Below are 24,019 nucleotides of genomic sequence, written 5' to 3'. Positions count from 1 at the left end.
AGTTAACACTTGTATAGCAGTTACTACATGCCAGGCAATGTTCCAAATATTTTACAGAGATACTGAATCGTCACAAAACCCTGTAAGTTTTCTTTATAATATCCTTATTATATATACCGATGTCATGCAGTATTAAATAACTTCCCCAAGGATGCAGTATTAGTGTGGGACAGAGATTAGAACTCAGAAGGCTCAGCCAAAGAGCTCTTGCTCATTGCCGCTGTGCCTCTATCCCTGTTGACATTTCAGGAACTGCATGGGTTGATAGCAAGAGACAGGATTTGGAGTCAAAAGATCTGAGTGCTGATTCCTGGTTTTGCCCCTTATAGCAATGGAATCTTGCAGAATTTTTAAAATTTTTTTATTCTTTTTGAGTTTCAGTTTTTTTTTTTTCCTAAAATGGGACTAGCAATGTATGCCAGTTTGAATGTATTATGTTCCCCCAAACACCATTATCTTTGATGTAATCTTGTGTGGGCAGACCTATCAGTGTTAATTAGATTGTAATTCTTTGCACCCGACCCAACTGGGTGATGACTCTGATTGGATAATTTCCATGGAGGTGTTGGTCTGCCCATTCAGGGTGGGTCTGAATTAAAATTACTGGGGCACTATATAAGATCAGACAGAAGGAGCAAGCTGCTACAGCCAAGAGGGACACTTCGAAGAAAGCACAGGAGCTGCAGCTGAGAGACAGTTTGAAGACAGCCATTGAAAGCAGACTCTTGCTCCAGAGAAGCTAAGAGAGGACAAATACCCCAAGTGAAACTAAGAGTGACATTTTTGAGGAACTGCAGCCTAGAGAGGAATGTCCTGGGAGAAAGCCATTTTGAAACCAGAACTTTGGAGTGGACGCCAGCCATGTGCCTTCCCAGCTAATAGAGGTTTTCCAGACACCATTGGCCATTCTCCAGTGAAGGTACCTGATTGCTGATGTGTCACCTTGGACACTTTATGGCCTTAAGACTGTAACTGGGTAACCAAATAAACCCCCTCTATAAAAGCCAATCCATTTCTGGTGTTTTGCATTCTGGCAGCTTTAGCAAACTAGAACACAATGCTTACCCTATAATCTATCCAAAGCGAACTCCTTTCTGTTCCATAGTTCTCTCAGTAGATTTATTGCCATTATTTTGGTTCAGAACTCTCCTTTCCAGTGATTTTTGTCCTTCACCCCATCACTCATAATTAAGCATTGTGACCTCATGTCAAGTCCTTCTTTTCTGCTCCCATGCCCACCACCCTCATTGGTACTTTCATCATCCCAGTGTTTTGACTATTGCAGTAGTATTCCCTGAGTGCCAGGAACAGCTGGAAGCTCTTCCCATTTCAATCCCTGTCTATGGTGGGTATTATGGCCTGGTCACCAGAAGTGGGATCTTAGCTGAAGGACACACATTAAGCCCATTTCAGGAGGTACCATGGACCCTCTTGCTCACACAGCTGCTTGCTATCATCTCTCTAAGCTTTCTGTCCCCAGTGACATTTTCCTCACCATGAGAACAGCAGCCTCTGAAGGGTTATGAATTAGGGGCTTTGTGGCAATCTTTGACCTAGGGGCTGCCTCTAGTAGGGCAGACAGAGGTTTCCCCACAATCCGTCTATCCAGCTTCAAGCAGGAGATTCATTAGCTGGGCCCAAGACTCCATAGAATTAAGGACATGCTGTAGCCAGACCTGGTCCTGGGTGTACAGTTTTCCTTGGGAACCACTCAGAATTGAGGTCAAAAATAACATTTGAGGATTCCAGATCCTGGTTCAAAGTCATCTCTCTTAAACTTACCTATTCTCCTCAAAGTCTCCAAGTTGATCTGGCCTTCATTTAGTCCCTCTCTCACCTTTCCAGTCCAGTTACTAGGATTATTTCTCAACATGGCTTTCAGCCTGTTACTTTTTTGCTCAAAAATGTTCTTTGACCAGCTGCTGATTAAGGTACAAATGTGGGTACCTTTTGCACGGCATTCAAGGCATTTCTGAATCGGGCCCCCATTTAGCCTTCCAGACTAATCACAACCAACCATCCCTCTCTTGCTTGTGAATAATATGACTCCCAACTTTCTTACTCCATCACCACTGTACACCTAAGCAAATCCGGAGAGAACAGGACATTGAGAATTAAAGGCCTGGACTCGAGAGCCAGGCTGCCTGGATTCAAATTTCAGCCCTGCCACCAACTCACTGCATGACCTCAGACAAATTACCGAGACTTGTACCTTGGTTTTCTCACCTGTAAAATGAGGAAAATAACAGTGCTTACCTCAAAGGGTTTTTCTGCGGACTAAGTTAATTAATGCATATATAATACTTTAGATAATGCCCGTTACATATAAGGATACAATTGTTAGATATTGCTATACTACTCACCTTAAAAGCTCACACCCTATGCCAGGGTAATTCACCCTCTTCTTTGTCTATGGGCTATATTGGGCATTTATTATGTGCTGCCTCATAGTGCTGGTCAATTTAATTTTCTTAGTAAATATTGAACACACTGATAGTAAAATATTTCTAGCATATTCGAAGGGTATAAAGATCAACAGCAATACAAGCATATGTATCTCCATGACCCAGCTTTGGAGACAAATTTAACTAACCTCCAGGGAGGCCCACATTTGTACCTTAATTAGCAGCATTCCTTCTAGATCCTACCCACTTCCATCCCCATCCCCATCCCCACAGGTAACTTCCTTTCAGAATTTTGTGTATATCATTTCTTTGAATTTCTTTAGCTTTACCACAAATGAATGTTAAGTCTCAATAGTAAATTGTTTAGCAGGCCCTTAGTAGGCAGATAAAAGTGATGTACACATCTTTTACGCCTGGCCATAAAAACTCTCCTGTACAAGCCTCCTCCATTGTTCTTTCTCTGCACATCACATGTATGGATGCAGGGAATCCATCAGACAACTGTGGGGTTCTGGATGATGGTGGAGCTTTGAGACAGAAAGAGCCTGGACCCCTGTATCACCACGTGGAGAACTAACTAACCAAAAACACATATATTAGACTGTTGTAGGAGTTAGAAACATTTTTATTTTTTAGGTCGTTTACATTTTGGAGCTGTTTTTTATAGCAGTTAATCTACCTTAATTGGCATGAGAAATTGAGGGCTGCTATTACAAAGAACCTAGAATATATGGTATTCTCTTAGCAGTCAAATGGTATGCCAGGTGATGATACAAACAATGTTGGAGGCAGGTAATACAATGACCTGTGTTATATGTTGGTAAAACATTTGTTGCAACTACTGCCTGCAGTAACTTAGAAGACAGAATATGTGCCTACTGAACTAGTAGCTCTGATGGAAGTTTCTGGAGTTAATCAGTGTTGGAGTGTGTTAACTACTATTGGCTATTTTGGCAAAGTATTACATTTAACAAATGAGGTTGGAACTTGGCCTGTTTACAAGGAGAAATGACAAAGGAAAAAAAATAGTTGCAAAATTCGGTGCATTGAAAGGCTGGAAAAATCAATTGCTGCTCAATAGCTAACAGTAAGGTATAGGAGTAAAAAAGACTGAGTGATAAAAGCCCAGTATAATTTCTCAGTTAAACAGAATGAATTAGGCCTAGAAGAAAGATCAAATTGAGGTGTAGCTTTCCTGCCTATTGTTTCAGGTGAACTTGAATAGCTGCCAATATATTGAAAGATAGAGACACGGGGACAAGAAGGCACTGAAATGAATCAAGCTTGAGAACGATGCCTAAGAAAGAACTTTGTATTTGATTATTGGCACATGAAACTGATTCAAAACAAATGGATCAAAAGCCTATTAAATTTCTGAGAAAATTAAGTAGCAAAATAAACCATGATCCCAGACTAAACAAACAAACAAACTCTTGACTTTAGGGCTTAAAACATCCTTTGGGCCTCATACTTGCACCAACAGGAAGTAGGCTCTAAAAGCTCTACCCTCCCCCGAGGCGGTCATGCTCACCAACCTCAGATGTGGTTAAAGACGATAATGAGCAAGGAGGGATTTATCTGGAGGAGGAGCCAGGGATTACAGAGAACGATGGATAAAGAGTTCTTTCTGGAGAGCAGAATCACTCCACAAGAATGCAAAACTCCCTAATTCTGGCAAGATTTAAGAATTGTTCCCACCAGTGACTGCTAAGTATCTCTTATTTTTCCCTTTTCTTAACAGGACTTTTTCCTGTGACTATCCTTTTCCTGTCCACTATTGAATATTGGATACAAGGGCAGAGAACTCATCTTTTAGATCATGGGTCACAGAGTCACATGGAGAAGAGGGGACTGTACATCACCTGGAAATCCTGGACCTGGAGCTGGATGCACTGACCTATGGGAATAGGATTCCTCTCATGGGGAAGGAGTGAGGTATTCTACATATGAGAGGATGAGTGAAGCAGATATGTGGTGTCCATAAGTGGCAGAGCGTGGTAAAGATGGACTAAATGTTCACCATGCTGTTTTGTCCCCTGGGCACAGAACTGAACTACATTTCCCAGCTTCCCCTGCAGTTGAATGCAGCCATGTGACTGCAGCCATGAGAGTAAGGGTAGAGGTGATGGGCATTACTCCTAGGTTTGGCCCATAAAATGAACTCCAGGATTATCCTCTATTGTTCTCATTACACCCTTCTGATGATGAGTGCAGCAAATAGTAGCTGTGGACTTGAGGCCTGAGTTGATGGAGGAGCCCCTGACAGATGGAGCCTGCTCCTGAATCACTGTGAAGAGGTGTGTGCCTTGAAATGATACCTGATCAGGAACACCCTTGTCGGACTCTTGCTTGAGAAAGAAGTAAGCTTATTTTGTTAAGCTACTGAAATCTGGGGGTTATTTGGTAACAGAAGGCCTTCTCTAACTCACATGAGTGCTACATAGAAAAAGCATTGGTAAACTGGGGAAGAGTGGTAAGAAACGAGGTCAGAGATGTAGAATAGGACCAGATACTCAAGATGCAGGTAAGGACTTTGAATTTTATTGTGAGTGAGGAAGCCGTTGAGGTTCGAGTAAAGGAATGCTTTTATCTGCCTTATATTTTTTTTAGAGTCCTTTCTGCTGCCACTGGGGTTACCCATTGTGGGAGATGAAGGATAGAAGCAGAGAGACCAGATGGGAAGAGGCTGTAAAATAATCCAGGTGAGCGGTAATTGCAGTAGTAGTGGGGTGGTAAGAAGAGGTTGGAATCTGGATGTACTTTACAGCAAATACATTTTGCTGACAGATTGGATGTTGGTTGTGAGAAACACACACAACCCACTGAACTGTAAGCACCATGAATGCAAGAAACCTTTTTTTTCTTGTTTTACGTTGTACCTCTAGCTCCTAAAACAGAGCTTGGCATATGATCTGTGCTCAGAAGATATTTGCTGAAAGAATGCATGAAGGAATGAAAGAATTAATTGCACATATAAGAAGCCCTTCTTCAAGAAACTTCTTCCAGAGAAATTCTACTAAGGTCTTACTATTAAGAGTGGCTTTTCCTGCACAATTAGCATTAATTAATGGGCATTATGAAGCTTGTTCTCAAAGATGTCACTTTTTGACATTAACTGCTAGAAAGTTCAGGGCATATTTCTGACAACCAGTAGCCTGTGTGTGTAGGATGCATGATATGCATTTTTCGTCTTGTTCCTAATTGAACTTTTCCTCATTTGTTTGCCTAACTTTTATCATGCTCTCTCTTCATTTTATATTTCCTTGTAAACATTTTTTAAATTTTTCTTTATTTTTCTAGTATTTTACGGTTATATTTATCTTTAACTTTTTTATTTAAACAAAACTTAAAACGTATCCAACTGTGGAGAGAATAGTATAATGAGCCCTTGTGGACCGATCACCCAGCTTCAACAGCTATCAACACAGGGCCAACGCTGGATCATCCATTTCTCCCCATTTTTCACCACCCACTCCCCATCACTGTAAAACAAATTCTAGTCATTATAGGATTTGTAAATATTAAAAATGCTTCTCTCAAATAGACTCAAAATATAACCAAAATGTTATCATACCTAAAAAATAATAATTTCTTATCCACAAATATCTAATCACTGTTTGTTGGGGACAATTAAGGTAGCATATATAATATTCACCTTCAGCGATACCAGTAACATGCAACATGGCCGCCAGGGCTGATGCAAGAACAGCCTAAGCTATAATTAGCCTTCTTCAAGGAAGTAACAGTAGTTCCCGCCTAAGCAGTAGCTAGTTCGCGCCTAAACAGTAGCCGCCCATTGGCCATCCACCCTAGCAACAGCAATCACCAATCCCAGACCGCTACCTGTCCCTGTTAGCCACCCCCTCTCCCTCCAGGGCATATATACCCTGCCTTTTCAATAAAGTTTTGCAGCTTGATCAGAACTCCTGTCTTGCTGTCGTTCTTCGTGTCTCTTGTCCCATACCATTCTTCCCTCGCAGGAGTCAGAGCCTCGGTTGATCGTCCCACGGGCCGGGACAACTGTTCACATTTTGCAAATTGTCTTATAATTCTTTTTTCAGTTTGTTTGAGTCAAGACTTATAAAGTCTATACACTGAGATTGCTTGATAGGACTTTTAAGTTTTCTTTGATCTCTGGATTCCTCTTCTATTTATTTATTTACTTACTTACTCCTCTCTCTCTCTCTCTTTCCCTTGCAATTTTCAGTTGAACACTGGGTCATTCGTCCTGTAGCTTATCCCACAGCCTGGATTTTGCTGATTGCATCCATGAAGTGTTCAGCATGTCTCTATTTTCTCTATATTCTTAGTAAATTGGTAATGAAATCTAGAGACTTGTTTATTTTGGAGTTTCATTTTTTGGAAAAATTACTTCATAGATGCATCCATGTTACTTATTGTTTTAGTCTCCTAGGCTGCTTAAAGCAAATTACTATGAAATGGTTCAGTTTAAGCAATGGAGATTTATTTGCTTACAGTTACAGTCCGGGAAAACATCCAAGTCATCATCAAGGCGATGCTTTCTTCTTGAACACTGGCTCCCGAGGAGCCACATGGCAAGCAAGGCACATGGCAGTGTCTACTGGTCTCTCCCTTCTTTTCTGGGTTTCATTGATTTCAGCTTCTTGTTTCCTTGACTTTCTCTCTCTCTCTATATATATATGTATATATTCATTCTGTTTATAAAGACTCCAGAAAGAGGATTATTAAGACCCATCCTAAATAAGGTGCATCACATTTAACTGAAGTAGCCTCATAAAAAGATCCTACTTACCATGGTTCCACACCCACAGGAATGGATTAAATTTAAAACCATGTTTTTGGAGAACATACAGTTTAAAACCACCACACATATTTAGTTCTGTCTTCCTCTTTCACTCAGTCTCTCTCTATTCCTACCTCCCCCTCTCCAAACCTATGCTAGCAGCCCCTGATTAATTTATTATAATACATGGTTATAGTCTGATTGTATCATTCCTTTTTCTTTTCTTAGCTGATACATATAGACTATATATAATATGTTAAAAGAATATATATATATATATATATATATGCACACACACAAAGAGAAACAGCCTCTAATCAACTATTTGGCTAACTGATGAATAATTCATATGGGAAAAGCAGGGTAATAATTGCTTGATTCTTTCCTTTTGCTCAGTAATTGTCCAAATAATGACTTGATTATTGTCTTGGTTTCCTAGCTCCTAAAACACATACCATACAAAGTTTGGCTTAACAACAGGAATTTATTGGCTCATGGTTTCAAATGTTGGAAGACTTGCTTCCTCCCATGGTTGGTATCTTCTGGCTGGCTGCAGTCTTTGGGTTTTCTTGACTGTTCCATCACCTGACAATGCACATGGCAGCGTCTTCTCCTTTCTCTTCTCTATCCCATTGACTTCCAACTTCTGGCTGCTCCCACAGCTTCTCCTTCCATATCCAGTTTCCTTTGCTTATAAGGACTTCAGAAGTATTGGATTTAGGCCCACCCTCATTCAGTTGGGCCGACCTTAACTAATAACTTCTTCAAAGGTCCTATTTACAAATGAGCTCACACCCACAGGACCAGGGGTTGGAACCTGAACATGCCTTTTGCGGGGGACATGATTCAATCTCCAATTGGTAGTTAGCATCCTGCAAAGTTGACAATGAGTGTTCTTTTAATATATCATATAGTCATGTATTTAAACATTTGATATGTTTCAATAATTACAGATATTATTTTTACTGATGCTCAAATTGTCCCATCCTTGGCTAGAACTTAAACTCAAGTTGAATTTTGCATTCTTTTGATATAACTCTTTGTTATCTACCTTGTTTCTAGAATGACAAGATGTTCCAGGCTTGTTTTGTCATTTTTTATGCCCAGACTTGGACTCATCCATTTCTCCAAGTAGTTCTGGTTCCTTTCAGTAGGAAATGGTATTTAGAAAACACAGTTAATGCACTGGGGGTTCTCACTGATACTGGTTTAGCCACTTTTTATGTGGGCATTTTCAAGTGGGTAGAATTAGGAAATATGTGTATTTTAAGATAAATACATCATGAGTTCATTATGAAAATTCAGACTCAAATTTAAAGCCACAGGGATTTTACTTAAACTGATTGATCTGCCTATTGTATCTCATTTATCCTACACCAAAGGCTGGTTTTCAACCTCACTAATATAATTACCCATTTGCGTTATCCAAAATATTCATATAACATTCTTACAATAACATACTCCTGAAGACCATTTAAAAATTTTTTACAGTTCTTTTTGTCCTTTCATTATGTGGTTTTAAAGTCACTTCAAATAATTCCCTTCCCCTCTGTGTGGCTATGTCTTTGGTTTCATTTATTTCATTTTTCTTTTGATTATTAGGGATTCTTCTTTTTAAAATGTTCTGCAATTATGTTAAGTAGTTACAAGTTTCTAAAGTCAGTCTATAACACAAAATATAATCAAAGAAATCTAGCTTAATTCTGTCTCTACCACCTATTCTCTTCCTCCCCTATAGGTTATTTTATTTTATTTTTAAAATATATCCACCTCTCTGGCTAACATTTTATATCCTTGAATATCTTAAATATGTATTCCATTTTCTTCCAATGATAATCTGCATTTATTTTTTTTCTTATGAGTCCAGATGCACCATTTTTCTTCAAATCCAAAAATAAATATCAATGTTGGCAATTCAATGTATAGTTTCAAGTTTTGATTTCTTTTCAGAAAAGCTTTCTCAAATTATAGATTTTAGCATTATAGATTTTTCCTGTTCCATTACTCTGATTTTCTTCTTTGGGGGCTCCTACATACCTGTCTTCCATATCTATCAACTTTTCAGGAGTCTTTTTTATCCCTTCATTTCTTTTTGAATTTTAACAGTCCTTCTTTTTATCAAGTTCTTCTTAAAATATATTTTTAATAAAAGCTTTGAGGTATAATTTATTTATCATATAATTCATCCCTTTAAAATGTACAATTCAATAGTTTTTGCAAAAACACAGAGCTGTTAAACCATCGTCACAATCAAGAGTCCCTCCCCGTTTTCCTTCAACCCCTCCCTGCCCAGCCCTGGGCATTTGCTAGTCTATTCCCTATCTCTACAGAATTCCCTATTCTAGACATTTCGTGTAAATGGAATCATAAAATACGGGTGCATTGACACTAGTTTCTTTCACTTAACACAAGGTTTCCAAGGTATATCCATGTTGTAACATGCATCACTATTTAGTTTATTTTTATTGCTGATAATATTCCGTTGTATGGTTAAACCATACAATGAGTTTTCTAGTATTTTTTAAAGGAGGCATGGTTCTGGCTTTTTTTTTTTTTTTTTCTAATTTGATGGCTCTCACATTTCTTCTTTGGTTGTTTTCATGACACTTACCTGGAATTCTCTTTTATTTCTGTGTCCCTGCCTGCTCAGTATGGATTTTACTCCAGCAATTTCTCCTCAATATGGGGTTTTGTCATCAAAAAGAGTTTTGGTGAAACCATCCACCCTAAGCCTCAGAAGGCCAGTGTTTCCAAGGAGATCCTGCTGGATTTGCCTCTTCTAGGGGCTGCCAGGTGTCCTGCTGACTTCACTCTGTGCTCTCCTGCACTGCGGATGATTCCACATGGGTCTTACAGCTGTGGAGGGTTTGGCAACTCATATTTTGGAGCTTGTTGGGGATATCTTCTCACCTAGGTTGTTGAACGTATTGCCCGTGGGGTTTCTTGAGTTTGCCATCCCAGTTCCTCTAGGATTTGTTTTTTTATGAGGGGATTCAAGAACATTTAAATATTCTGCTCCTGCCACTGCCATCTTCCTGGAACCCTTGTAAGCCATGTTAAATCCTTTCTGAACCAAGGCATGTTATAAAACAAATGAATAAATAAAACTTAAAAGTTCTCCCTCATATACTTTAGAGGCCCTTATGCTATATGCAAATAATTCATATACTCACATATACTCTAGTCAAAAGAGGAACGAAAGATAGCTATGTTTTTGCAGAGAGTTCCTGAGAAGTTCCTTACTTATTAATAGCTCATTAAAGTCAGCATTTTGGATTTTGCTGCTCCCTGCATTTAGGAATGACCACACTGCAAACATCTCAGAAAGATGAGAATCTAGTCTGATCTCAAACTAGAGAGGTAGGTTTCATTTCCTGTCTGTCTCCTCCATCCTTTGTGTTTTCCTCCACATGTATGTCCCTTGAGTCTATCCTCAATGGAGGTAGAGAAAGGTGGTTTGGGGTCATGTCATGAATATACTCAGGGACCACTTGACAGTCTTTTCCAAGAGACTTAATAAACTTAATATCACAAATACAGACACTTCTGTGAATCTTCTATAAGTAAGTGCTTCAATGTTTCTCTCATTTAGTGTATTCCAACTAATTAGTTACTTTGGGAATACTATGAGCAAATGTCAAATAAAATTACCTTTGGGCCCCTACAGTCTCTCATGCTGGCTTTGAAAAATGAGTATTCTACACTGCTATAAGTCATTTTGTACATCCACCGGAGTCCAAAGCTAAAAGATACTTTTCTGTCATTCTTTCACATAAGAAATCATTCTCAATTTTATTTGTACAATGTGTTTTTCCATTTCTAAATTAGCATGTATTATACTTTTTGATTTTAATCAGTTTCCATTCAGCCTCATCTTCAATGATCACTTGTAATTTAGAACCTACCTCAAAGACAGAGGAAAACAGGTTTGGTCCGTACATATCATAACTGGGCTTCTAGTCTATCATTCATCCTATTGATGAAGTTATTTAAAAATGCTGAATCAGTACTGTTCAACTTTAGTAAACACAACCAGCCATATTTGCAATCTGATACTGTATTGTTTTATAAAACCCTTTGATGGAATGGTTGTGGCTTAATTTTTAGGCCTGCTCTTGTAAAATATGTGAGTATCACCATGATAAGGATGTAATTATTGTTTGTCAATTGCAGGGTAGGAAGGAGGAAGGAAGGAAGGGAGGGAGGGAGGGAGGAAGGGAAAAATGGTAGAAAAGAGGGAAAGAAGAAGGAATCAATGATCATTTACTGGTATGTAGATGATTGCTAGGTGCTGATATACTGGGGTCTTTGCAAAATGACCCTAGGAAAAAAAATTAAGACTGTTTTCTCTACTCCTTTGCAGGAAAACACTGAGTAAAATATTTCTCTCAAGTAAACTACTTAAGAACTCTTCATGTTGTACAAACAGTTGCTAAACTAGCAACTAACTCTCTTTCTATGGGGGGAAAAGTCCCTGAGAAAAACAGATTTTTTCAAAAGAAAGTTCAAGGGTTAAAATTTTGCTTTTATAGACTATTATGTTTTTAGATTAAACGTAAACATCGATGGAAATGTTTTATGAAGTGTTTCTTTACACCCACATCTTTTACTATTTCCTTTTAAGTGGATTATGCAGATGTTCTTAAAACTAACACATCATGAACTTAAAAAAATATATTCCCTGGGATTCTTTTATTTTATAGCTCATCTTTGAAGCTGACTTAAACTGTAAGTGCTGTGTAATATGAAACTCTATCCATGTCAACAAAAGCTAAATCAAAAGGTAAAATTTATGTTTTTAATAACTTTGATTCATTAAGATTGCAGAAATATAGTCAAACCTCATTATACCATGGCTTTCTACTCCATGGATGTGGATATAATGGGAATCAAAGAAGAATTTCATTTGTTTAATTGATTTCATGGGTTAGAAAGTTTGTGTTGTTCATGTCCCCAAATGAGCATTATAATGATGGCATACACGCAAGTATGTCTTTCGCTTACTCAAAATGAAGAACTTAAATATAACCTTGTAGATTTTCAACTTGTTGTTAGTTCAGATTGGCCAGTCTCTTGCCACTTGACTTAATCATAAGCTTTCACTACTATTTAGCAAACTGTATTCAGCTCTGTGTGCTTCCTTGGTCAATGTGGTGACTCTGCAAGTATTTTAGACCATCCTGAGTACCCTCGTGACCAATGTTTGGATTTCTAGCACAGCTTACACACATCTCTTCCATGGCTCCTGTCACACTGTGCTGTTAAAGTGGTCACTGGTTTGTTTCCCCTATGGGACCCTTACCTCTTTAGGGCTGGTAACCATTTTGTCCATCTCTACATCCCTAATGCCTAGGACTATTCCTGGCAGAGAAGAGGCACACGATAAATGTTTATTGAATGGAATGAAACTTATACTTTTAGGGATACACAGAACTTTTCTTCAGTAATGACCTTGGACCCATTATTTTATAAAGTGTGATCAGTATGCCCTATCTCCTAAATGGTTGGAGATACTAAATTATAATAAAAATAGGCGGATTGAAGAAAACATTCCACATCTATTGGTGGATGCAATATTCTGACGGTCTTTGTACGAGGTACTCTTTAGGAACTGGCAGGCAGCATTTTTCATCAGTGTGTAACTTTATGCACTGACAAGTCACCGTGATGACATTAGGAAGGTGATAGGACTAGAAGAATGACTCAACCTGAAAAACAGACAGTGTTTTGGTGGTTACTATTGAGTGACTCTAGAAAATGTTAGAAATGAGTGAAGTTGTTGCACAGTTCACACTGGTTTAATTACATTTTAGACTTGGATTATTTTGTATCTGTGGTCATAAAACAAGATCCTCAAACTCACATCTGACCTACTGGGTACTTTTAATTTGGTTATATCCGATAATATAGATTTGTACTGTTTTTTTCTGCCTGTACCACTGCCATTTTCATTTGGAAACTTGGCTTTAGACACTGGAAAAAAGAGTTTAAGTATGACAATCTTAGCTGACCATGACTATAATGGATTTGTCGTGTGAGCTGAAATTCTCACCAAATATCAAACAATACTCTGGTTAGTATTCTTTGGCTATGGGCATAAGGAAATGCAGACTGGGCTCTTAATTTTTCCTTTAATTGAATTTCAGTAATGCTTTACCAATTCTAAGTATTTCTTCCTCTTCCCAGGAGCAGTGAAAAAATGGGGCATATTTTGACTCAGCAGTATCACCTTAGGAAATCTAACAAAGGCACTTAAACATAAAAGTTCATAATTAAAGAAGTCTCTTGGAGCATTCATTGCTTGTAGAGGTAGCAAATTGCCAATATCTTGATTGACCATCTATAGTCAAGCATCTAAAAAAATATGGAAAATCCATATTATAGATATATACATGAGTAGACAAAATTAAAAATAAAAACTGGATCATACTGTATATATCCTTCTCTTTCTTTTTTATTTAAAATATATCTTGGACATCCCTCCCATTGATACACATAGCTGCTTATTGTATTTTAGTACAGATGTAACATATTTTATTAGTTCATGAAGGTGAGAGTAGAAGGATGGAGATAATTATTTTCTCCTCATACATCTCTTTGTTTGACCTGTTGTAGTCAGCGTGTTTTACTTTTGTTATGACACATATCGAATAAAGTTTAAAAATATGATAATAACTGTTCCTCCGAAGAGGGCTGGCTTGATTTTTGGAAAGAGGAAAAGCCAAAGTCATTTGGAACCAACTCTCTGAAAATGATGAGCATCCAAGTTGATTAAACAGTTTGTGACAAATTTGAGACATAACTACAAAGTAATGAGCCTGTTTTTTGTTTTCAGTTTTAATAAACTAGATCCAAAGGTGCTTCTAAAAGAGCAGTTCTACAAAGCTTTCACAAGAATTCAGCAGCGTTGGAATAACCATGTGCTTCCAGGATTGAGGAAAACAATAATTTGGATATATAAGTTCTGATATATTTTAAAAAGTTGATCTCAATACTTCACTGCACATTTACTATATATTTGCATAAATGGATGTCACTAGAGGGTGATCTTAAATACATGTGAATTGAGCAGCAGAAAAAAAGAATGAAGTCAAGCATGGCATGTCATCCAAGGACACCCGCCCTTGAAAAGCTGAAATCCTTTCTAACTTAAGTTATTTTCTTCCATTCTTTATTTATTATGTCAATACATTATTAAACTGTCATTGTTATTTATTACTTTGGCTCCAGATAGTCTTGTGATTTGTGACTATTCAGATGTCATTTAAATATCATATTGACATACTTTCCCTTGTCATGTTACCCTTGTGAGATAAGCATTTTAAGTGTTACAAGGAGGTGCTGTTACTATTACAAAAGTTATTATAGAAGGATAAAAGGACTTGGTTGGAAACAGTAGCCCTGTGCATGAGAAAAAAATGTTATGCAGTTCCAGAAGCACTGTAACAAGAGTGGAGGGGACATAAATGATCTCAGGTCACCAGATTAGTGCAGATAGTAGAAGGAAGTATGTGAACCCAAGTTCCCTTTATGGCTACAAACTGGAAAATACAGAGGAATCTGCAGTATGGTGTACTGGGAGCAGGACAGGGTGCAAACATATCCTGTGACCTGGTTATCTATAGAAGACTGGGACTGGGTCCAGCTACTTTGATCCTCTAGACAAACAAGACGGCTTCATCTTGTAGAGCTAATTTGGTAGAGTTCATGGGTAGTACAGAGTTGGATCCTAAAGCAGGCTGCCCGATTTACCTCACTACAGGGCATGCAAGGGCTTGGGTACCTGCCAGCCTGCAAACAGACACCCTTGATAACGCTCAGAACAACTCTAAGGCAAATAATAACAACAACAACAACAAAAACAACAACAATGCTCTGTTCTGATAATTTAGGGGGGTCGTTCTGAATTTAGGATATAAGCAGTAGTACTTTTTCAAACAGCAGTCTATTGTCCCTCCCAACAGATGGTACTGCGGTTGGAAATCTTTACAGCATTCCAATGGAACCATTGTGACTTTGATGCCTCATTATGCCAAGGCCCAGGAGCTACAGAACATATTACCTTACCAAGAAAGGCCTGCCTTGAACTACTTTGGCATTTGCAAAAATGGTCTTCACACTGAGAGTCCCAGAGTGTGCATTACAGAGTAATAAATTACATTACCAACAGCCGTAATGACCTCAGCAAGGGATGCATACAGCCAAGAGCAGCTACATGTTACTGTCAGTTAATTAGTATTGGTATTCATTAAAAGTGGGAGTGTGAGCCCAGAAAGGATCCATTACTCATAGTGAATGGAGTCATGGGACAGCATAAAAGCTACCCAAGCAACCACGGAAAGCAAGAATCAGGAAGTGGAATAGAGATCAACGAATTGGTTACTAGGTTATAGTTCTTGTGCATATACACACACTCGCACAAAACTCACCCCCCCATACACTCAGCCCACACTTGCACATTCCCACACCGAGTTCCATCAGCACACATGGTTCATTTGCATGAAATGGACACCCTAACACTTACAGCCCCGGCATACTTTCACACTCACATTTCTGTTTCACTTAAAACCACTGAAACTGAAACACAACAGGCTCATGCACCCCTCCTCATGCCCAGTTGCCATGTTCTCAGTAAGATGAAGGATGAGTCTGAATTGCAAGGTTGGCAGCAACCACTTTGCACACTGCTTTGGAATTTAGGAAAATCTACCCCTTTCACTACGATTCTCTAACCCAGAGAACAGTTAAGATAGGATTACAGCAAAACTCTTCATTTAGAATATATTTGTCCCATCACTAACCAAGTTTTGGAAACCCAGTAGACTTGTCCATAAGCAAAGTAGTCTTTGGGAGTTTTAGTGTAGCAATTTTTAGTTGATTTGTAATTTTGGCAGAAAAACATGCTGTGAATATCCATAGCAAACTTAAAATATATGATTTTCCTATCATTCACTATTGTTTATGGCTATTATTTTTTAGTGGAATCATTTTTTGACATGCTGTCTGTTCCAGTTTGCCAATGCTGCCAGATTGCAAAATACCAGAAATGGATTGGCTTTTATAAAGGGAGTTTATTTGGTTACACAGTTACAGTCTTAAGGCCATAAAGTGTCCAAGGTAAGGCATCAACAATTGGGTACCTTCACTGGAGGATGGCCAATGGCATCCTGAAAACCTCTGTTAGCTGGGAAGGCATGTGGCTGGCGTCTGCTCCAAGTTCTGGTTTCAAAATGGCTTTCTCCCAGGGCATTCCTCTTTAGGCCACAGCTCCTCCTCAAAATGTCATTCTCAGTTGCTCTTGGGGTATTTGTCCTCTCTTAGCTTCTCCAGAGCAAGAGTCTACTTTCAGTGGCCATCTTCAAACCATCTCTCATCTGCAGCTCCTCTCCCAGCTCCTGTGTGTTCTTCAAAGTGTCCCTCTTGGCTGTAGTAAGCTCGCTTCTTCCATCTGAGCTTATATAGTGCCCTAATAAACTAATCAAGGCCTCACACTGAATGGGCAGGGCCACACCTCCATGGAAATTATCTAATCAGAATTTTTACCTACTGTTGGGTGGGGTGCATCTCCATGGAAACAATCAAAGAATTACAATCTAATCAACACTAATACATCTGACCACACAAGATTACATCAAAGATAATGGTGTTTGGGGAGATATAATACATTCAAACAGGCACACTGACTATAAGGGTTTTTAATTTAATTTTAGTTCTAAACTTTTTAATTTTTAAATCCTTTCAAATTACAGGACAGTTACAAAACTAACACCAACTCCATACAGAGAATTCCAACACACCTCTAATCCCAGATACCAGATCCACCAATTTTAACATTTTCCCACATTTGCCATATGGTTCTGTCCATCAACTATCTATCCATCTGCCTGTTTGTCTATCTATTTAACAATCCATCTCCTGGACACTTGAATGTAGGTTGTATGCATCATGCTCCGTGAACACTTAATACTGCCATCCACCTTTCCTAAGAACAAGGATATTCACTTATGTATCCACCTTAAGTGCATATATCAAGTTCAAGAAATTTAGCATTGGTATTAAGCTCACAGTCTATATTCCAGTTTTTCATCTGTCCCAATAGTGTCCTTTTGAGCTTTCTCTTCTCCCTTGCTAGCTCCTGTCCAGGGTCATGTGTGCATTTAATTGTCATCATCTCCTTAGTTGCTCTTTATTATTATTATCACTACTACTACTACTGTGTAAACATATATACAACATAAACTTTCCCATCTCAATCACTCCCAAGTATAGAATTCAGTGGGATTAATCACTCACTATGTTGCAGTACCCTCACCATTTTCCATTGCTAAAACTTTCCCAACTCCCCAAACAGAAACTCTATACTCATTTTGCATTACTCCCCATTCCCTCTGTCCCATGCCCTGGCAACCTATTTCTAATTTCTGAAATGACTATGTTTTAAATAAAAACTTTGTTTCTTTAAAATAATCTGTATTGTTGATTGTACACTGTGGATGATTGTATGGTATGTGAATATATCTCAGTAAAACTGAATTTTAACAAAACCTGTATCTATGATTTGCCCTCACATATATTTGCTATTTGTTTTGGTCATGGTAGCTCACATTTGTATTAGACTCTTTGGCAAGTATAAATAATACAAAGTGGTCCTTGTCATCAAAATGTCCATAGGCTGTATGCCAGTGTTCCCCAATTTATATTGCCTGTCTCACATACTTTTTCTTTGAGCTGCCTACTCCTGAATCCTACTATCTACTTCCACATCTCCACTTGGGTATCTTAAAGGCATTCATACTCAACATACACAAAACCAAATTTTTGGTATTTTTTTTCACTCATTTTCTTTCATGTTCCCTTTCTCCATGAGTGGTGCCACCATCCATCTAAAAAGGCATGAAAGTCAAAACTCTGCATTTCAGACTTCACATCTCCATCTCTCCATCACTCCACCTCTATCTCATTAAGCATCATTATTTATTTTGCCTCCCAAATATCTCTGGCATCTTTCCCAACTTCTCCATCTCTTCCAGCACTCATTTGACCACACTACCAGGATCTTTCCTGTAGACCACTGCAGCACCTCCTAAGGGCAGTGACCACACTGCCTGCACCCCAGGCTCGTCTATACATACAGTCAAAGGGATATTTTTAGAAAGCAAATCTGATGATGCCATCTGCTGCTTAAAAATAAAACATGGTTTTCCAAAGTCCTCAGAGTGAAGCCTGGAATCCTAAACTTGTCTAGGAGTCCTGCATACTTCCCTAAGTCTCAGCTCACACTATTCTCCTTCCTCTGCATCCAAACCTGGTGCCTTCTTATGGTATAACAAATGAGCTATGTTCCTCCCACCTCTAGGTTCTGGAAACTATTATTTCTTCTGTCTAGAATGCTTTGCTCCCCCTCTTTCCTTCTCCTTCTCCTCAAATTTTTCCAGTTAATTACCACTCATTCATGATTTGGCTCAAGCAATGCTTCTTCAGGAAAGACCTTCTTGATATTCCAGAAGCGGTCAGGGTCCCTGGGTATATGTTTATCGATTCCCTGATTCATCCAACCAGTGTTGCGCATCACCACATGCCAGCTGCTCATTTAGGCTTGAAGGGTTACATCATTGGACCTGACTGACAAGGCTTATACTCAAATGAGCTTTTAATGTAATTGAGGGAGAGAAATAATAAACAAGTAAATGAACAAGAAGTCACCAGGTATATAAGTTCAATGCCAGAAATAGAATCAAGTGATCATTAGACTTCTCTGAGAAGCTGTCCTCTGAGCTTAGCCCTGACAGTCAAGAAGGAGCCATGGGTATGAAATTCCATGGCAAGAACATCCAAGTGGAGCTCTAGGGCAGGTAGAAGGGATGGCTTTAGAGAAGAGGAAGATGGCCAGAGTGGCATGAGTGAAGGGGATTACATGAAGTAAGAGAGATAACCAGGGGCAGGATTATGCAGGTCAAGGTAAGGTGTTTGCATTTTCTTCTAAATGTAATAGGAAGCACTAGAAGACTTTAAATGAAGAAATGATGTGCTCCAATGACATCTTCCAAAGATCACTCTGGTTGCTGAGTGTAGAAGGATTTTAGGTGTGCAAGAGCTAACAGATGGGGGATATTGCAGAAGTTCAGGTGGAAAAGGACAGTGGCATGGACTAGGACTGTAGCAATGGAGGTTGGAGAACTAAAGACAAATAGAGGGTGTATGTGGGAAGTAGAGCTGAAAGAAATTGCCGGCGGATTGGATGTAGAGCACAAGGGAAAAAGAAGAATCTGAGACAATTTCCTGATTGAGCAGCTAGGTGAATAGTGGTAGCAGTTATTGAGATATGGAAGTGGGGAAGGAGAGAGGGAGCAGATTTAGAGATGGGGAGTTCTGTTTGGGACATGTGAAGTTTGGGAGATATACTAGACAGCCAAGTAGATGTGTCAGGGAGGCTGCGGCTTGTAAGAATCTGGAATTAAGGTGACAGGTAAGGACTAGTGTCATAAATTTGTAAATCATCAGTATATAGAAGTTATTTAAAGTTGTAGGCCTAAATGGAGAAATGAAGAGGGACCAGGACTGAGATTTGGGATGTAATATCATCTGGAGGTGGAGCAGAGAAGAGGCCAGCAAAGAATACTAAAAAGAAGCAGCCAATGAAAGAGGACAGTCTGAAGGGTGTGATAGCAAGATAACAAGGAATAAAATATCTCATTAACTGAATTTTGCTTAGGATGTTCTCTTACTGTTGCAACTTCAGTAAAGAAATCCAAATGACCCTTCACGATATAGTTGACAAAGACACGAATCCTTCTTCAACTGTCAAAATTAAGTTTATTTCTCATACCAATAGGCAATAATCACTCCCTTTGAGTAACAAATCTTGTTCTCATCAATAAGTGGACAGAGCAGTAGATTTTCATCTGGCTCTGTTCTATTTTGCTAATGCTGCAGAATGCAAAACGCCAGAGATGGATTGGCTTTTATAAAAGGGGGGTTTATTTGGCTACACAGTTACAGTCTTAAGGCCATAAAGTATCCAAGGTAACACATCAGTAATTAAGTACCTTCACTGGAGGATGGCAAATGGTGTCCGGAAAACCTCTGTTAGCTGGGAAGGCACGTGGCTGGTGTCTGCTCCAAAGTTCTGGTTTCAAAATGGCTTTCTCCCAGGACGTTCCTCTCTAGCAAGCTTGCTCCTCTTCAAAACATCACTCACAGCTGCACTGAGTTCCTTCTCTTTGAGTCAGTTCATTTATATGGCTCCACTGATCAAGGCCCACCCTGAATGGGTGGGGCCATGCCTCCATGAGAATATCTCATCAGAGTCGTCACCCACAGCTGGGTGGGGCACATTCCAAGCAAATCTAATCAGCACCAAAACATCTGCCCCACAAGACTACATCAAAGATAATGGCATTTGGGGGACACAATACATTCAAACTGGCACAGGCTCCCAACCCAACAGTAGTGGTTTGGCTCCTTACCCCCTCCCTTTTTATATTTCAAAGGCAGATCAGGTCAAAGATAAATTTAAAACATCTAAAAATAACAAATTTATTTCTGAGGATCCAGGCCAAATATCCCCACAACATGTGGACACAAATGGTGAAACTAAGAGACAGGCTACCCAGTAGGTAGTTGGTATGGTAATGTTATAGCTTTTCATTGAGCATGTATGTATCCATGTGTTTAAATAGCTAAGAAATCATCTGAAGAAATGAAGTTTGGGAGAGCAGGGAACAGGAGAAGAGATTTAAAATGTAAATATAAATAATTTGCATCATCAAGGAGTTTTCAGCTTTGGGGTATGTGTTTGCATAAACTGGTGAGTGGGTTTAGGATCAGGGTCCAGCATTGCTCAAAGGCAGTGGCAAAAGCTTGCATCAAAACATTCATCAAAACACAGGAGGCCTTCCATTTCCACAGCCCAATATGAAGAGTGAATTACATCTTTATGCCATTAGACGTCTAATGCAGAGCCATCAAGGCTTTCAGCTCTCCCGGGACCCCTTGGGAGGAACTTCTGCAGAGAGCCGGCTTCTCAGACGCGCTGTCCCTGAGGAACGAACCCGGGTGCGAGCTTCGGGGAGGGCTTCCGCTGTCGAAACAATAATAGCTGTCATTTTCTCTCCCTCTATTTACAGGAAACAAACTCTTCCTTCCTGTCCTCTGCCTGTGGCAGAAAATAGACAAGCGAGCAGATGTCCAGGGATGGCGGAGGAGTAGCCCAGGCTGCTTGGGGAGAAAACAAGCGCTCTGGAGAGCCCTGAGGGCCGGGGGCGGGAGGAGTGCGTCCTGGGTCCCGAGGCCGGCAGCCGCTCCCCTTGCTTCTTTCTCGGCCTCCATCTCCCTTTGCCTCTTTCCAGCTCTTGCCTATTACTGTGAGATGCTGAACTAAATATGGCCAGGGGAATCTCCAGCAGTCACAGTATTTTTAATCTCCCGGGGCCTCCCGTTTGCAGTCTGCTGTGACCTCCAGGAACTAGTACCAGAGGGTTTCTCGTGGGAATCCAGGATGCTTCCGCCATCACAGCCAGGCCTTTGGCTCCCAGTGTTTTGGGCCCTTGTTAAAGTAGCCCTGGAGGTTTTATTTCACATCTTAAATTTAGTCTTGGGAAGCAGCAGACCCTGGGAGTGCGCTGGGCGGATCCCAGGGGCGGCTGTGGTCGCGGTACCCCTCCAGGGCGGCCACCGTGGGCCTATGAAAACGTGCAGCCAAACTGGCTCAGCGGCTGGAGGGCAGACTGCTGGGCACCGTGACGCCAAGTGGGGGGCCTTAGCCGGGGAGGGTTCGTTCTCCCGGCGTTCTCGAAGCCCCTCACTGTGGAAGTCCCTGTTGTCGCGGCTGCAGCTGCTGCTGTCCTCGTGCAGTCTCCAGCTCTGGTCAAGATGCTTCATGAATACGTGCGCCTGTCCCATCCCTTCAGCTCTGCTGTTTTCCAGCCACTGTTAATCTATCTTTCTGATCCTCTTGCTGAGGTGCTTTTCTCCACCAAAAAGATCTTTCAAATTATTCTGGAATAGAAAATGTTTCATTTTATTTAAGAAATAACCATATTTTCAATAAGTTTTCAGTTTCTTCATGAGTTAAATTCTATTTGAGGATACAATGAAATAAGACAACACCATATAAGCTTACTGAGTGGGAAAAATTAATTTTAAAGCAAGGATGGAAAATGAAAGAGTGACTATGGGTAGCGTTTCTTGAAGGGACATGTGTAGTTAACTGTTTAGGTTCTGCATTGCTTAACTCTAGGCATGTCCATTCTTACTATGTATTTATCTTTACTATGATGATATCCTGCGTATGTCTATGAAGTGTCTTGAAGGAAAAGTGCCTTTTTCTCTTTTGCACAAAGGCCCCAAATGGATGAGCAGGAATCACTGTTTTTCAGGGTAAGGAATGAATTTTATCCACTCTTTTTTCCTATTGCATTTTACCTGTTATAACAGCTGTGATTTACAGAGAGATAACTTGGTATCAGACGCTGTTTTAGGCAGAGATGTGCTGGTAAAGGAGCTCTTAAAACACGCACAAACAAAAAACCCTGAGCCAGCATGATCTGGCTCTAGCACATCCCTGGTTGTAAGTATTAACTAGTATTAACTGCTTTAAGTATTTAAAAGTGTAGTTATTCTATGAAGTGGTACTACTATTATTATTCCCCCTCCTAAAGATGAGAAAACTGAGGCATGAAGAACATACGTTACTTGCCGATCAGAGGGGAGCCAGGCTGTGACCCCAGGCAGCCTAACTCCAAGGCCCACATACTTAGCCCCTGTACTTTACTGCAGGAGGTAGTACAGATGCTCGGCAAATGATTTCTGAATAAGCAAATGTTGGGTTCAAGAGATGTGCTACTCTTACAGGTATTGTATCAGTCAGGGTTCTACCAGAGAAACAGACCATTAGGATCTGTGTCTCTCTCTATTTAGAGATTTATTGCAAGGAACCGGTTTATGCACTTGTGGGGGATGGTGAGACATGTCCGAAAACCACAGGGCAGGCCATCGGGAAGGACAGACTGGAATTCTTGGACACAAGCTAACGCTGCCATACACAGACTGAATTTTCTTCTTCAGGGAAGCCTCAACTGTGTTCCTAATATCTGTCAACTGATTGAATCAGGCCTACCCAAATTATCTAGGATAATCTTCCTTACTTAATATAAACTGATTAGAGATTTTAATCATATCTACAAAATCCCTTCACAGCAACACCTAGATTACTGTTTGATTGATTAACTGGGGGCTATGGCCTAGCCAAGTTGATACGTAAAAATGGACCATTAAAGGTATCTTTAAAATAATACTAAGTAATAATAAATGCAAATGTTGTCTATTTCATTGACATTAAATCCTCACATCTATCAAAATTCTTATGATTTTCTTGTGGCATTCTCAGCAGTGGGACTTCTCAAGTCTGAGGTATATTGGTAAACTAACTTGAATAGTTTTTATTTAATTAAATATATGTTAGAATTTATACATGTTCCCATCAAAACAGTCACTTGAGGAAATAATTCACTTAAGCTGGTGGGGATGTTATTATGAAAGCACCTTTAGTATTGCATTGAAATAAATATGACTGGCTGACTGGCTGAATGAGGAATACATTCATTCATTGATTTCAGGGCCAGTTATTCATGCTTTGGACTTCTATTGGTGCTCAAAATTCTTTTTAAGGGTAAATATGATTTGGGGAAAGAGTCACAAATCACTGTCAGATGTGATGGAGGAGTAGAATGAATTAGATTAATTTTTGCCGTCGCCTATAATCTGTCTCTGAGGGCCTTTCCCAAACAGAAGAACCAATAACATTTTCAGGAACGACAGCTGAATTAGCATAAGTGTATAGAAAATCTCA

The 24,019-nt window shown here is 39.6% G+C and overlaps 1 long non-coding RNA gene across 5 annotated transcripts in view; it reads left to right on the top strand.

Annotated features, from left to right (window-relative positions):
• Nucleotides 1-23,574, top strand: part of LOC119540954 — a 31,606-nt gene extending 8,032 nt beyond the window's left edge. Inside the window, exons 3-5 of one of the 5 annotated variants that reach the window (XR_005218134.1) lie at nt 4,147-4,765; nt 5,016-5,107; nt 21,297-23,574. This is a non-coding gene — a long non-coding RNA (uncharacterized LOC119540954). Of the gene's footprint in view, nt 1-4,146; nt 4,930-5,015; nt 5,108-5,290; nt 6,118-15,134; nt 16,282-21,296 lie in introns of those variants that run through there. The other 4 variants (XR_005218135.1, XR_005218137.1, XR_005218133.1 and 1 more) reach the window with 4 other exon arrangements.
• The last annotated feature ends 445 nt before the right edge of the window (nt 23,575-24,019 follow it).

Source organism: Choloepus didactylus, chromosome 7 (genome assembly GCF_015220235.1).
Source record: "Choloepus didactylus isolate mChoDid1 chromosome 7, mChoDid1.pri, whole genome shotgun sequence".
Lineage (NCBI taxonomy): Eukaryota > Metazoa > Chordata > Mammalia > Pilosa > Megalonychidae > Choloepus > Choloepus didactylus.
This window is presented reverse-complemented; position numbering and strand designations above follow the sequence as displayed.